This window comes from Cervus elaphus, chromosome 15 (assembly GCF_910594005.1).
Source record: "Cervus elaphus chromosome 15, mCerEla1.1, whole genome shotgun sequence".
Classification (NCBI taxonomy): Eukaryota; Metazoa; Chordata; class Mammalia; order Artiodactyla; family Cervidae; genus Cervus; species Cervus elaphus.
The window spans coordinates 33,304,135-33,319,532 of record NC_057829.1 but is presented as its reverse complement, the minus strand read 5'-3'; the positions used below and the strand labels follow the sequence as shown (position 1 = coordinate 33,319,532).

The window sequence follows — 15,398 nt, the reverse complement described above, 5'->3', positions numbered from 1 at the left end:
TCCCATTGTTCACTGCAGCACTATTTACAATAGCTAGAACATGGAAGCAACCTAGATGTCCATTGACAGATGAATGGATAGAGAAGTTGTGGTATGTGTATACAATGGAATATTACTCAGTCATGAAAAGGAACACATTTGAGTCAGTTCTAACAAGGTGGGTGAACCTAGAGCCTATTATACAGAGTGAAGTGAGTCAGAAAGAGAAAGAGAAATACTGTATTCTAAGGCATATATACAGAATCTAGAAATATAGTACTGAAGAATTTATTTACAGGGCAACAATGGAGAAACAGACAGAGAGAATAGATTCATGGACATGGGGAGAGTGGAGGAGAGGGGAAGATGTATGGGAAGAGTAACATAGAAACTTACATTACCACAGGTAAAATAGATAGCTAAGGGGAGTTTGCTATATGGCTCAGGAAACTCAAACAGGAGCTCTGTATCAACCTTGAATGTTGGGAAGGGGAGGGAGATGGGAGCGAGTTTCAAAATGAAGGGGATATATGCATACCTATGGCTGATGCAAGTTGAGGTTTGACAGAAAACAGCAAAATTCTGTGAAGTAATCATCCTTCAATAAAATAAATAAATTTTTTTAAAAAAATCAGAGCTGCAGGAAACCCCCACTACAAACACATCACAGCACAGGCCAGGTCCACAGTTGACCTGCAGAAGTCAAGTATCCAGTCCATTCCCCAGGTCCTGCCTCTTCCATTAAGCCATCAAATACCTTTTCTTTGATGGATAAGAAAGCTATGCCCAGGTTCTGTGACTTACCCAATGACCCTCAGCTGATTGATAACAGAGAAACCCAGGCTTTTCCACTCCAGGAATTATTTGAATTTGCACTTTAAAAAATCATCCAAATTATTTTTTTTAATAATTATGCACTCATTTGGCTGAGCTTGGCCCCAGTTGTGGCACGATCTTTCAGTTGTGGCATGTAGAATCTAGTTCCCTGACCAGGGGACAAACCCGGGCCCCTGCATTCAGTTCAGCTCAGTTCAGTCGCTCAGTCATGTCCGACTCTTTGTGACCCCATGAACCGCAGCACACCAGGCCTCCCTGTCCATCACCAACTGCCAGAGTTTACTGAAACTCGTGTCCATTGAGTCGGTGAGGCCATCCAGCCATCTCATCCTCTGTCGTCCCCTTCTCCTCCTGCCCTCAATCTTTCCCAGCATCAGAGTCTTTTCAAATGAGTCAGCTCTTCACATCAGGTGGCCAAAGTACTGGAGTTTCAGCTTCAGCATCAGTCCTTCCAATGAACACCCAGGACTGATCTCCTTTAGGATGGACTGGTTGGATCTCCTTGCAGTCCAAGGGACTCTCAAGAATCTTCTCCAACACCACAGTTCAAAAGCATCAATTCTTTGGTGCTCAGCTTTCTTCACAGTCCAACTCTCACATCCATACATGACCACTGGAAAAACCATAGCCTTGACTAGATGGACCTTTGTTGGCAAAGTAATGTCTTTGCTTTTTAATGTGCTGTCTAGGTTAGTCATAACTTTCCTTCCAAGGAGTAAGCGTCTTTTAATTTCATGGCTGCAATCACCGTCTGCAATGATTTTGGAGCCCCAAAAAATTAAGTCTGCTACTGTTTCCACTGTTTCCCTATCTATTTGCCATGAGGTGATGGGACCAGATGCCATGATCATGATTTCTGAATGTTGAGCTTTAAGCCAACTTTTTCATTCTCCTCTTTCACTTTCATCAAGAGGCTCTTTAGTTCTTCGATTTCTACCATAAGGGTGGTGTCATCTACATTTCTGAGGTTTTTGATATTTCTCCCGGCAATCTTGATTCCAGCTTGCACTTCATCCAGCCCAGTGTTTCTCATGATGTACTCTGCATGTAAGTTAAATAAGCAGGGGGACAATATACAGCCTTGATGTAGTCCTTTTCCTATTTGGAACCAGTCTGTTGTTCCATGTCCAGTTCTAACTGTTGCTTCCTGACCCCCATACAGATTTCTCAAGAGGAAGATCAGGTGGTCTGGTACTTCCATCTCTTTCAGAACTTTCCGCAGTTTATTGTGATCCACACAGTCAAAGGCTTTGTCATAGTCAATAAAGCAGAAATAGATATTTTTCTGGAATTCTCTTGCTTTTTTGATGATCCAGCAGATGTTGGCAATTTGATCTCTGGTTCCTCTGCCTTTTCTAAAACCAGCTTGAACATCTGGAAGTTCACGGTTCACATATTGCTGAAGCCTGGCTTGGAGAATGTTGAGCATTACTTTGCTAGCATGTGAGATGAGTGCATTTTGTGGTAGTTTGAGCGTTCTTTGGCACTGCCTTTCTTTGGGATTGGAATGAAAACCATAGGAGCATAAAGTCTTAGCCACGGGACCACAGGGAAGTCCCCAACCAAATTCTTCACCTTACTGATAGGGAAAACTGAGGGCCTTCGGGAAGGAGAATATACCTCCTCAAAACCTAAGGCAGCAGTTCTCAAATACCAGTGTCCCCTGAAGGGCTTGTTACAAGAGTACTGGGCCCCACTCCCAGAGTTTCTGATTCAGTGAATCTGGCATGGGGTCTGAGAAGCCGTTTTTAACATTTCCAGGCACCATTGAAGCTGCTGACCACACTTTAAGAACCACTGTCCTAAGAGGACATGGTGCTGTTTCAGGTGACACAGGGGAGGCTGTGTGAATTCTGACCCCACACCCAACCCTCCACTCACCCAGGGTTTTAACAGAGCAATGCTAATTTTTTGTGCTGTGGATAAGATTGGCTTTTTTTTTTTTAATTGGTGTTTCACTGTTTAAACAGTTTTGTGGGAACAACCAGAATTTATCATGAAGATGCCTTATCATTTGGTGACAGGAAGCTACCATTCATTCCCCTGGAGCATGGTGGTCAGCCACTGCAGGGAATGGGGGTGAAGCCCTGGGACACGAACGATGCTGTCAAGGCAGGACAAGGGCCTTTTCAGCCAGTCTCCTCCCCACGTACATCATACGGAGTGGGGCCTGGTGAGGAGGGGTGTCGTATCTGGTGTGCCCCCAGAAGTGCAGCATGGCAGCCCCCCACCATGGCTGCACCGCCGGTTCTCCTGCCACCCTGCAACCTGGGCTCTGACTCACTGCTGCTCCAGAGACTCTGCTCATGGCCTGAACTGGTTGACCAGCTGCCTTGAAGAAAGGTAAAGATCCAGTCATCACCGATTCCCTACTTCCCCACCTCCACTCCCAGAGCTCCCAAGCATCCTGTCATCTGAAGATCTGGGCCCGGACTTCCAGGAGTCTAAGCCCCTTTCTCTACAGGACAGGAGGAGAGAAGCAGCTGTCAATGCAGAAATATGCTGGAAATGTGCCAGGTAAGGTTTCAGCGGCATCATGGTCCACGGGATGGGGACTTTGAAGACCTCTAGCATTTTCCATCGACATACACCAATGGCTGCCCCATTGGTGTTCTTACTATGTAATAAACACCCGTGTGACTCTTGGGGAGGCACAGCCCTCCTCCCAATTCAGAAACCAAGGCAGACCTGACAAGCATTTAACATTCTCCTACTCATCTGTGCACCTGAAATCCATGTCACCCAGGAAGAGTGGATCAGATACTCAGGATGTGCAAGAGGCACAGAGAGGCAGGGTCAGGGCAGAACAGATGCCAGAGGTGAGGCAGCTCCTGTGTCCCCAGGGTGTCTGTGGGGGACCCCAGACACAGTGAGGTCAGAGGCAGCACAGCTCTGTACCCCACCTCCCTCACCCTGGTTTCCCAGCTTTCTCTGAGACACCATACTGTCAAGAAAGTTCTCTCCTACTTATACCAGCCAGAGTCCATTTCTGTTGCAGGCGACAGTGAACTTGGCAATGTTCACCCCAACACCAGAATCCTCTGAAGCTGAGAGGAACTTCTGTCCCCATGTCATCAGACAAGCTGGCCAGCCCTGGAGGGTTCTGGGGCTTCAGCTTAGCTTATTGGCCATAATCATCTCTATGCTTAAGCACCAATTATGTCCTCTTCAGAGCTGTCAATGCACTATCCTGCCTCACTATCACGACGCACAGGTCGAGGAAGACATGGCAGGTCTTTGTCATAACAAAACAGGGGAGGCAGAAGGAGGACAAAGGATAGGAAAGCATAGTGACCTCAGGGCACCTGAGGGCATTTTATTCCATTATCACTATTAACGATAATAATAAAAACTGCCTATTTTAAGAGAGTTGACTATGTACAAGCTCTGTGCTAAACACTTCCTACACATCATGTGACTCTGTAAGGCAGATACTGTGATACACATTCTGGTATTAAGAAAATAAGCCCAGCGAGGTTAGGTTATCTGCCTAAGGGCATCCAACTGCTAAGCACAGAAGCTGGACTTGAATCCAGATCTGTCTGGCTCCAAAGCCAGAACTCTTGGCCATTGTGTTGAATGGCTTCCCACTATCCTGCCACTGTCTCTGGACAAGCCACCTAAGCCCCTCTGGACACCAAGGTCACCAGCTACGTTCACTGCAGTGAAGTTTAGACTCTCCAGGAGGAAACTGAGTGCCCTTGAGACTAGGTTCTCGCGAGCCGAGCTCTGGCGAGGGAAGACATTTCCTTAGAAGCCAGATGTCTTGAACCGTGGCGCCTAAGCTTACTGGACAGGTTCACATCCGGCCAACCATGCAGCCCTGATTCTGCCACCTAAGCAATAGAAACGCCTCTCCTGCTCTTGGCTGTCCTAAAGGCAAGGTAGCTGGTCAGACAGATGGGCGTGGTCATATTGTTAACTTGGATGCTAATTCACTCCACCTCCTAATTGAGAAGGATTCTAATTACAAAGCTTGCAAAGTGGCAAGTCCTGGGGGCTGCTAGGATCAGCCCATTAAGCTCCTTCTCTTGCCTTGCCCAGGGGCAGCGTGGATAGGTGGCACAGAGTGAGGGTGTGGGGGCCAGCTGGTACAGAGGAGGGGGCCTGGATGCTTGGCAGCTCAATTGGGGGCCCAAACAGCTGACTCTGCCCTTTCACGGGGCTCAGAGGAGGTGGAGCCACACCCCAGCCCCGACCCCAGCCCAGTGGGGCCAATTAGAGCATTTACAGTAAAACACGGGAGGGGATGTACCTCTGTCTCCATCTTGCCGCGTTTGCTGAAGGAGCACCTGTGACATTACACAGATTAATACTCCACTGAGCAAATTAATCCTAGGGATTTCACTCACTACCTGTGGCTTACACATTTTAATTGGCTCTAAACCACCACCTGAATTGATGCAAGAGTGTGGTGATGCAAGGAAAGACATCAGAAGCAGCGCCAACCATAGGTGTAGTTTCTGGAAGAAGGAAGGAGCAGGCACCACATCCCAGGTGCCAAAGGGGTGAGGAAGAAGAGGCCATCTTTCAGTTAGTTGCCCACAGTATCTCCATCTGCATTCAAAGGGGTGGGAGGAAGGATGAAGAGGCAACCTGTGGCCTCCTCTTTGCCTCTGAATCTCTCATGTGGTCCATGGTTCAAATCTCACACTGATTCAACTCGTTAAAAGCTTTGATTGCATCTCTATTCCCGCCTTCCAAATAAGTTCATCAGTACCATCTTTCAAGAGCCCATATATGCACATTAATATATCTGTTTTCCTCTTTCTGACCCACTTCACTCTGTATATCAGACTCTAGGTCCATCCACATCTCTACAAATGACCTAATTTCATTCCTTTTCATGGCTGAATCATGTTCCATTGTATATATGTACCACATCTTTAACCATTCATCTGTCATTGTACAGCAGAAATTGTAACAAAACATTGTAAAGAAATTAAACTCCACGTATTTTCACGTATTCCCCATCCCGATCCCCCCTCCCACCTCCCTCTCCACCCGATTCCTCTGGGTCTTCCCAGTGCACCAGGCCTGAGCACTTGTCTCATGCATCCCACCTGGGCTGGTGATCTGTTTCACCATAGATAGTATACATGCTGTTCTTTTGAACTATCCCACCCTCACATTCTCCCACAGAGTTCAAAAGTCTGTTCTGTATTTCTGTGTCTCTTTTTCTGTTTATGTGTAAATCTATGGCTGATTCATATCAATGTATGACCAAAAAAATAAAGAAAGAAAGAAATTAAACTCCAATTTTAAAAATAAATTTATAAATGAAGGCAAAGGCTTTGATGGCACATGGTGTGTGTCACTTCCTGGGCTAGGCGGTAGGACACGCTTAGAGACGGCTGGGTTGTAAGAAAGAGAAACCCAGTGAAACTCGGTTGGTTAGGAGTGGAGGCAGTCTTGCTGTGAAGACGCAGAGCGGGGACAGGATCTCCTGGGAAGTGGCAGGGGCTCAGAGCCAGACTCTCAGCCTGTTCCTTCCAGGGAGGGGCCGCTCCCTTTCTCTCTACACAGCTGCTCTTCTCCTCTCCCTCCACAGACTGGCTTCTCCTCCTCCGGCACACCATCTTCCTTGCAGCCTCCCAAACATGGCAGTCTTCACTCTGTCCCCCAAGCTAATGACCTTCCAACTCAGCTCTTGCAGTTAATGGGCTCAGTCACTTGCAGTTAATGTGTCTCAACTCAGATTTCCAGGAGAAAGGGACTGACTGGCCGAGGTGGAGTCTCCTGAACATCCCTGGTCTTCCTAGGCTCACCGATGGCTTTCACTTCTTGAAACTGTCCTTCTTGGCCTCTAGGACTGAGCTTGAATCATCTTTCCTCTGACCCCTGACCATCCCTCTCCAACCACTCCCATTGTTTGTACTCTGCTAGCAACCTCTGGGCATGGCTTCCACTCCACCCAAGTGCTACCCTTGAACTTGGGAACTGGCACTTTGAGATGGCTCCACTCTGGCCCTCCTCCATCACACCCCTCTCTCCCTGCGGGGAGGAGTCCACGGACCCAAGGAGATGTAACTACCCAGACATCAGGCTTCCTGTCTAGACTAGCACTGTCTGATAGAACATTCCACAGAGATGTTCTATAGGCACTGGCCAATGGTAGCCACTAGCTTCGTGTGCCAAAGTAGTCCTGGAAACGTGGCTACTACAGCTGAGGGACTGAAGCTTTTATGTGCCTTAACTCTACCTCCCAGCTGGTCTCTCAGTCCTGCCAGGCTTCTTTTCTAAGCCCTCTCCACAGCAGTCTTGAGTCACTCTCCTGACTATAAAACACCAAGTGACCCTCTCTCATCTGTATTTCAGGACAAAGTCTAGCTTTTCAGCCTAACAGTCAGTTTTTGTAATCCTGCTTCATCTTCCACTCTTCTCCTGCTTCTACACAGCAGTGCCTGCACAACATTCTTTGAACAAGCCTTGCCTTTCTCACCTCTGTGCCTTGCAAAGACTGTTCCCTCAGCCCAAAGCGGTTCTCTGCCCTGCGCTCACTCCAGTGCTAGTAAACTCCTATCCATCCCTCAAGCCCCAAGTGCACTGTCCCCTCACCTGCTTCCTGTGTCCTGCCCTGACCCTGTTCTTCTTTCTCCAGCTTACCCATGTCCTCTTCAGTGCCCAGATCCCAAGCCCAGGCCTACATAAGCTTTCGATAGACCCGGACCTGTGGAGATGCTGTCCATACCATTACTATTTCAATATTAACCCCTCTCAAGGTCCCACATATATGCAAGCATCCTTGGAGGCCTCCACAAAGCAGTGTTTGTCATTTTGCACAAGTGAGTGTTTGAACCTCCTTTTGGAAGGCTAGCATGCAGGAGGAGCTGTGCAGCTGTTTCAGAAGCCCAACTAGACATTTGACACTCATTTCTCAACACATATTGGTTATTTTCTGTTATTTATAAGATAAAGTAATTTTTTAAAGGAAAAAGTCTTTATTCATGAAAAAATGCCACTCACATCTACCAGCCAAAAAGAGTTATACCAGAGTTCTACACACACAAATTAAGATGGCCTCAGGATGTACCCTCCTATATCCCATGAGTCTCCTGCAGTGGTTCTCAGAGGGTAATTTCTGGACCAGAGCATCAGCATCACCTGGGGACCTGTTAGATACGCCAGTTATCAGCTCCCCTTAGACATGCTCAATCAAAAACTATGGGGTGGGGCCCGGTCCTTTGTGTTTTAACAAGCCCTCCAGGAGGCTCTGGTCTATTTACCTATTATGAGCACTCCTGAAGGCAGGGGCTCTGCCATCCTCAGCTCTCCACACCCAGCCCCTGGTCCACTGCTCTTGAGTGACGGGCCTTCCGTAGTTCTATATGTGTGCGCTGAATGAGCAAGTGAATGCATGCATGAGTGAATGAACAAAAAGTTAAGAACAAGGAGAAAAGAAACTGAGCAACAGATGCAAGAGAAACTGAGAGAGCTTCTTGTTAGGCATCCATTCAGTCCTTCTGATCCAGTGGGTAGAAAGAGCAGTGTGAAAGCACAATGCTGGCGCTGTAGACCCCCTCAGACCTTCTCTCCAGCTCTTCATCCCCACCCCTGCTGTACTGAGTGACAACGCTGGGCCACTCACCCTCTCCAACCCATGTCCCAGGAGAAAATTCCCGTCCAAACGACTTACTCGAGAAAGAATCCCAGGAGCAAGGGAGCACTTGGTCCGAAACGGCCTGTGCAGGACCCCTAAATTAATTAATATCATTTATAGAAGGCCAGTCAGTCTCAAAATGAATGGAGCTAATGCTGCTCTTGGCACCCAACTTAAAGATTCAAGGCGCCAGAAATACAAAAGAAGGCCTCTTTCAACTTTCAGACTAGACTGCTGAATAAAGCTAGAAGGATGGAATGGGGGGAGAAGGGGCCTATTCAAGGGAGGAATAAAGCTTTCTTTGGTGAAGAAATATTAATCTCAATATTCACATGGTGTTAAAATATATGTTTGAGATCTCCAGAATGAGATGTTCATAAATAGATAAGCTCTAAGTGGATGATTCTTTAGCCTTGATTTTCCTTTACTGAAATATAATTAACACTTCCTGAAACCAGCTAGCTTGGAATAATTTAGTTCAATTGTAAGTATGCAAAACACTTAACAATTAGCTCCATGAAATGAGACCAGCCAGCACTGAGCCGACTTCATTAATGCCCTAAGTGCATATGCCCTATTATAAGAGCTTTCAGAAATATTGTATAAATCTGAAATGTCCCCATAGAATGGAACGGGGAGGGAGTTTGCGATTATTTTCATTCATTTGAAGGCTACGTCTCATAAACGCAGCGGTCTGAAAGATGACGGCAATTGGTTTTAATATTTTTACTGCCGCTTCCATGGTGGTAAAAAGAAAGAAACCAAGGTATTGTAATGGGGTCTTTAAAGCTGGTATGATTTAACCTGCCATAAAGAGGGGCAGCTTGGGAAGCAGGAAAAGCTCACGGGTTCTCCGAGTCAGGGGCCCCAGGTTCAGCCTGTGCGGCCTGGCTTACATCCTTCACCTATCTGAGTTTTCACCTGTGAAGTGGGGAAAATCGGGGGTACTATTCAAACAAGTAAACCTCAGTGCAGCACGGGCCATTACCAACCAGAACTGATGCTGGCAGTAAGGGAACAAACCTGTGGGCACGGTGGTATGGTCTGCATGCCCTGTGCCCTCACCTGTTCACCCCCGTTGAACACTGGAGCAGCAGGATAAGAATACCTCCCTCAGAGGGCTGTTGAAAGCATTACAGGAGATAATGAATGGGATAGGGCTTCAAAGGAGGAAGACTCTATTCAAATATGGCAGATTTGGGTAATTTTTGTATTTTTTCCTTCTTTTTCAGATACTGGCTGGAGGCAAAGTCTTCATGAAGTTAAGTTCAAGTTAGGCTAATTCCATTTCTTGAAGCTCTGAGTGAAAAATAAAGAATTGCCAGGGCCAGAATTTTAAAAGCGGTGAGGGGGTGGGGAGGAGGAAATTTTAATGTGTACATTTACCAAAATATTGTTTTCACCCACAAATCCAAAACAAAATGCAATGCAGTGTGATTGCCAGTCAAAAGATGCAGCCTGTATTCTTTTTATTGAAGTATGGTTGATTCACAATATTGTGTTAGTTTCAGGTGTACAACAAAGTGATTCAGCTATATATTTTTCAGATTATTTTCCATTATAGGTTACTATAAGATATTGAATACAGTTCCCTGTGCTATATAGTAAATCTTTATTGGTTATCTATTTTGTTTATAGGCATTTGTATCTGTTAATCCCATACTCCTAATTGATCTCTCCCCACCTTTGGTAACCATAAGCTTGTTTTCTATGTCTGTAAGCCTCTTTCCATTTTGTATATAGGTTCATTTGTAGTATTTTTTAGATTCCACATATAAGTGACATATATTTGTCTTTCTCTGACTTACTTCACTTAGCATATTCTCTAGGTCCATCCAGGTTGCTGTAAAGGGCAATATTTCATTCCTTTTTATAGCTGAGTAATATCACACTGTGTGTGTGTATACACACACATCTTCTTTATCCTTTCATCTGTTGATGGACACTTAGGTTGTTTTCATGTTTTGACTGTTTTAAGTAGTGTGATGAGCACTGGGGTTCATGGATTTTTCTTTTTTTCAAATTAAAGTTTTCATCTTTTATGGGTATATACTCAGCAGTAGGATTGCTGGATCATATGTAGCTCTATTTTTAGTTTTTTAAAGAACTTCCATACTGTTTTCCATAGTGTCTGCACCAATTTACATTCCCACCAACAGTATAGGAGGGTTGTTTCCTCCATACCCTCTCCAGCATTTCTTTTTCTTTTTTTGGTTGGTTGTGCCCCATTTAGCATTTAGGATCTTGATTCCCCAACCAAGGATGGGGTCCATGCCCCATGCAATGGAAGCCATGAGGTCTTAACCACTGGACTGCCGGGGAAGCCCCTCCCACATTTATTAATTTGTAGACTTTTTTATGGTGACTATTTTGATCAAGATAAGGTAGATGCCTCTTGTGGTTTGGGTTTGCATTTCTCAAATAATTACTGATGTTGAGCATCTTTTCATGTGCCTGTTTGGCCATCTGTATGTCTTCTTTGTTGAAATGTCTATTTAGGTCTTCTCCCCATTATTTTGATTGGGCTGTTCAGTTTTTTAAATATTGAGTTGTCTGAGCTATTTGTATACCTTGGATATTAACCCCTTGTCATTTACATCATTTTTTGTTAATTGTGTCCTTTGCTGTGCAAAAGCTTTTAAGTCTGATTAGGTCCCATTTGTTTATTTTTGCTTTTATTTTTATTTTTTTGCTTGGAAGATTGACCTAAGAAAATACTGCTACAATTCCTGTCTGAAAATGTTTTGCTTATGTTCTCTTCTAGGAGTTTTATGGTGGTGGTGGTTTAGTCACTAAGTCACGTCCGACTCTTGCAACCACATTGACTGTAGCCTGCCAGGCTCCTCTGTCCATGAGATTCTCTAGGCAATAATACTGGAGTGGGTTGCTATTTCCTTCTCCAGGGGATCTTCACAACCCAGTGCTCGAACCCGGGTCTCCTGCATTGCAGTCAGATTCTTTACCAACTGAGTTACGAGAGAAGCCCAGGAGTTTTATGGTATTGTCTTGTATTTAGGCCTTTAAGCCATTCTGAGCCACATTTCTCTATGTGGTATGAGGGCGTGTTCTACTTGCGTTGACTTACATGTCCAGCTGTCCCAACACCACGTGCTGAGGAGACTGTCTTTTCTTCATTATATAGTCTTGCCTCCTTTGTTGTAGATTAACTGAACACAGGTGTGTGAGTTTACTTCTGGGTTCTCAATTTTGTTCCATTGATCGATATATGTCTTTGTGCCAATACCACGATGAAGCCTGTAACCTCGAGAAGTATGGAGCACTACAGATAGCAAAGACCAGTAAGGAAACATGAGTTCAAGACTCCAAGATGCGTGTCTTTTTATTTCCTTCAGTCCCAACAGTGGGCTCTGTGACTGTATATGTGACCTCATGAGGGGATGACACCCAAAGTCCACATCTTCACAATCTGGACTGAGCCAATGTCCCTCCCAGGCCCCTGTGGGACAGAAAGTGATGACACCTGGGTCCCTCTGAAAACAAGGAAGGTAACAAGGAGCTGGTTCCACCTCTGGAAAGTTCTGGCTACAAGTGAGTTCTTCCCCACTGCCTGGCACTAACTCTGTCCATGGGCCAGGCCACCTCTCTTCAGGAGAAGTGTCAGCATTCACCAGACAAGAGGGCTCTTCTGGGGGAGTGAGGTGGAGATCCAAGTCTGAGAGAAGTAAGCAGCAACATTAATTGGGTCAGGATCTACTGAGTGCTGGGCCCATGTCAAGTATTTCTTGTGTGTTGAACCCTACTTAACAAGTTTGTTAACTAAGGCTCAGAGAGGTCAGGTGACTGGCCTGAGGTCCCACTGCTCATGAGCAGTAAGACTGGTATTCCTGCTCGCATACACCAAAGCCCACACTCTCCAAACGCACTCATCACACTGCCTGTAGAAATGCGTTTAGGTGGAAGTACCTTGCACAGAGCCTGGGCTGTGGAGGAGGTGCTTATCATTACCTGTGCATTCTGAATGGAAGACATTAAATAAGGATCCTGTAATTTTTTGTGTGTAGAAAAACTGAACTATCATTTATTCGGAAAAACTAGAATATCATTTATTCATTGACACTCAGGATCCCAGTGAAAGTCAAATAGTCTATTTCAAACAAAGTTACAGTAAGACTTGGCAAAAGAAGTATAAGCTAGACCCAACCAAGTCTCCTAAATGATCTTTCTGCTGTGGTATCACCTGGATTCAGACTTTTTGGTAAGGGTCTTATATTGATTTCCTACTGTGGCCTAACAAATTACCACAAACTTAGTGGCTTAAAACAATACCAGTTTATCACCTTACGGTTCTACAGGTCACAGGTCCAGACTGGGCTGCATTCCTTGTGGAGGCCCCAGAGGAGAATCTGTTTCCTGGCCTTTCCCAAGCTTCTAGAGGCACCCACATTCCTTGGCTCATGGCCCTGTTCTTCACCTTCAGAGCTAGCAGCAAATCATCTTCAAATCTCTCTCTCTCTCTGAACTTTGCTTCCATTGTCATATCTGCTTCTCTAACTCTGTCCTTCCTGTTTCCTTCTTATAAAGACCCTGCTGGCCTTGGGTCCACCCAGATAATCTAGATAATCTCCCCATCTCAAGATCCTTAATTTAATCACTTCTGCGAAGTTTCTCTTGCCACATATGTTAACACATTCACAGAGTCTGGATTTAGGATGTAGACATTTGAGGAGGTCCTTTATTCAGCCTATCACAGACTTAAAAAAATAAATCATAATAGCCATTCCTTCTTTAGAAATTGGCCAAAAGCTTTAGCATATGGTCACAACAAACTTAATTCTAGATTTCCAGGACAAGACTCAGTATCAAATACTGGCATTTCTAATCAATAATAATAATTTAGTGGCTACCACTTACATATTTGGAATCATAAGTGCCTCCCAAGGGCTGTCTCATTTCATCCTAAAAAGTGCTCTGTGATTTAGACATTATTACCCTCAATTTACAATAGAAACTGAGGCTTCAACAACTGTTTGCCTCGCTCAAGGCCACAGTTAGTAAATGGTGGAGCTGGGATGTGAACTTGGGCTATCTGATATTGGATTGACCATCCAGATTGTTGATTCAGAAATTATGGCCACCAGACAGCCTGTGCGTGAAAGAGAAAGTGCTCTGGAAAATATAAAGGATCTTAATACTAAAAGAAGGAATAATAAGGAAGCATTTGGGGCCAAATTCTGCTTCTGCTAGTTTGACCTCAATTTCCTCATCTGTAAAATTGGCTTAATAGCACTCCTCTCCTGGGGTCGGTGTGATTAGATAAGAGACAATGCATGCAACGCGCTAGTGTTCCATATATTATTAGCTGGGCAAGGAGAAAGGCCACGCATGGTTCTGAGAGGCCCCACACAAGGACTAATGCTGGCCAACCTGGAATACTCCCTTCTCCCATCTGGACCCAAGTGCAGTTGAAGAGACAGACTAAGGTGCTCTCCCAGGCGCTCCCTCCCTGATTTCCTGGAAGACTGCACAGCATCCTCTGACTCCAGGCCAAAGGCCTTCAGAGCTGGCTTCCCAACGCTGCAAGCAGTCTCGTTTCTCAGTCCCAGGGCAGCCTCAGAATGGATGGGAATGTGTAAAAAGGTCTCAAAGAATCTTGCTGAGAACCACTCTCCACAGATGCCCTTCAAACCTCTTCCAACAGAATCGTTTATCAGGCATGTGACTAGGGAGTGTGGAGCCTGGTCTTGAGCTGCGCTTTACATGGGGATTAATGACTAGTGTGATCAACCAGGGAAGGCTGGCTTGCACAGCTCGGTGATGACATCATCTGGACAGCTCCTTTGTCCCTGGGAAGAAAAGCTCCACCCCTCGCCATCTCACAACCCTGCAGAGTCCCAAGGCCAGACTTCAGGGTCAAAACACAGCCGACAACAGCAGGCAGGGCGCTGCCATGCCAGCCCCTCCGCGGGAAGAGGCCAGCGGCCTGCCCCAGATCAAGCGGCAGACTTGCACAACTCGTGATGGTCTGAGCAGCTGCTAACAGGTCATGTGACCTTGGGCAAGTCACTTAGCCTTCCATGCCTCAGTTTTATCAACCACAAAACAGACAAGGATGTATCTATTCCATTATGTTGTTGTGAACCTCAAATGAATTTAAAACACATAAAAGTGCTTAGAAAATACCCAGTTCCCAATAAGCACTATGCTATTATCAGCCACTATCTTTTCAGAACTTGGCTCCAAGCCTCCAACTCTTATATTCATGCTCCTTCCATGACATCAAAGCACACACTTCTGCCAGGTCAGCGCTGACAGGGCCAGGTCTCATTTTCTCGGCCAACACAGACCACAAGGTACGCTTTCATTCTCCCGGCTCATCCAAAACAGGACCATTCTTTCATCAGTCCTCTGTCCTCTCCCTGACGGCTTCTGGGCCCGTGACAACATAAAGAAGTCAGTTATAATGGCCCCAGAGTTAGAGACTCCCAATCCGAAGCTCCTCCTCTCTGCACTGATGGAGGCAGTCAGACCAAGGGAGAAGGGCCTTCACCCCTTCCAGAAAGCTGGCCAAGCCGTTAAGTCCCTACTGGGTGTCAAGCCTCCTGGATGACAGCCGTGGCGTGGGGCGGGGGGGGCCTGCCCCCTGTTTCCAGCCCTGCCTGATTGCGCCTCACCTCCTTCAGGCAAGCAGGAGTCCTGTACAGATGCGGTAGGAGCTGGCTGGCTGTTGTGACAGCCAGTTAGGAACAGTCACCTGGTCACTTAGCTCATTATAGCCCTGATGTTAAGGCCGTCCTTGATGTCTAATCCTTTCCCTCCCTCCCTCTCTCTCTCTCTCTCTCTCACACACACACACACACACACACACACACAGCTTGTTTGTTCTGTGAAGACATGACCCTTACTTGGAGAGGTCCACAGGAACAGGGAAGACAAGGTGGGCAGGGTAAACATGGCTTCGTGCAGCCAGCTGGGCCAGCAGAGCTTCCAGACATGAACAGGGTCCGAGTCTATTCGTGCTACT

The 15,398-nt window shown here is 46.0% G+C and overlaps 1 long non-coding RNA gene across 3 annotated transcripts in view; it reads right to left on the bottom strand.

The window, feature by feature from the left end:
* Positions 1 to 9,943, bottom strand: part of LOC122709357 — a 172,957-nt gene extending 163,014 nt beyond the window's left edge. For all 3 annotated transcript variants that reach the window (XR_006345489.1, XR_006345491.1, XR_006345490.1), the window contains exon 1: positions 8,453 to 9,943. This is a non-coding gene — a long non-coding RNA (uncharacterized LOC122709357). The remainder of the gene's footprint in view (positions 1 to 8,452) is intronic.
* Positions 9,944 to 15,398: the final 5,455 nt, after the last annotated feature.